Raw genomic sequence first — 1,125 nt, forward strand, 5'->3', positions numbered from 1 at the left:
ATCAAAAATTGTGATGTTTAAATCATGTATTACTATGTATACAAATTTCGATACGTCTCGCAGGGTGGGCCACGGCCCACCCGGCCCCCCCCCCCTGTGCGCACGCTTATGGTAATATCATAGGCTGATTAACAGTCTTTTTTAATCGTTTTTCTTATACAATGATATTATATCATTGAATTCAAATTTAACACCATCCATTACAATGAGCCACTCGTAACCTACTGTACCTATACTCTACTATTTTACCAACTCGGATAATGCTTGTCGTCGTGTTCTTGAAGTTTTGATGAACACTAGTGCAGTAGTGCCCTGTTTTCTAATTCATAAATTTTCATTATTTCATATTGGTACATCCAAGTTCAGACAAATATTTTACAAAAGCATTCCTGTCTTGTTTATGAGTTATAATAATATTGTACACGCTCTTCATAAGTAGCATATACTATCCTAGTAGCCTCAGTACTTACAAATTGGGAAGCTTTTAACCTCAATGGTCCAATGGGCAGCTTATCCAGGGACGGACTGGGCCTGTAAAAGCCTATTAACCTCCTATTAAATTACAGAAGGTCCTGTATTCAGAAAAATTCAGAGGAGAAATTAGTATTTTTACCATAAAAGTAACATCATTTCAACTGTAATCACACGAATAATATATTATCAAAGAGTATCGATTTATAGTATTTTATAAAATTAGAAATTATTATAAAATTCAGAAATTACAGTTGAAGATAATAATGATTTAAGATTTGCTATACCTTAATTACGGTCACTCGTACGAATGAAAATTTAAAAAGTATGAAAATAGGTTTGGTGAAATTCACTAGATTCTATAAAGTTTTTCACCAATCACCAGAATCTTTTAAAAATCATCAGAAATGGTGAAAAATCACTAAGGGCCCGTTTTACAATCGTAGTTCAAACCTCGGTTACCAGTGGCGTATATACGAATTATATTCACTATGGGCCGATTTATCAGTCATCACTAGACAAACATAGCACGACTAACATGACCATAATTATACATTTTTTAGGGTGGTTATAATTATGACATTTAAATATATACAGTACAAATATAAATTGCGCAATTTAATTTTATAATTCCTATGTAAAATTTAATTTTTT

This window comes from Acyrthosiphon pisum, chromosome A2, assembly GCF_005508785.2.
Source record: "Acyrthosiphon pisum isolate AL4f chromosome A2, pea_aphid_22Mar2018_4r6ur, whole genome shotgun sequence".
Taxonomy (NCBI): Eukaryota; Metazoa; Arthropoda; class Insecta; order Hemiptera; family Aphididae; genus Acyrthosiphon; species Acyrthosiphon pisum.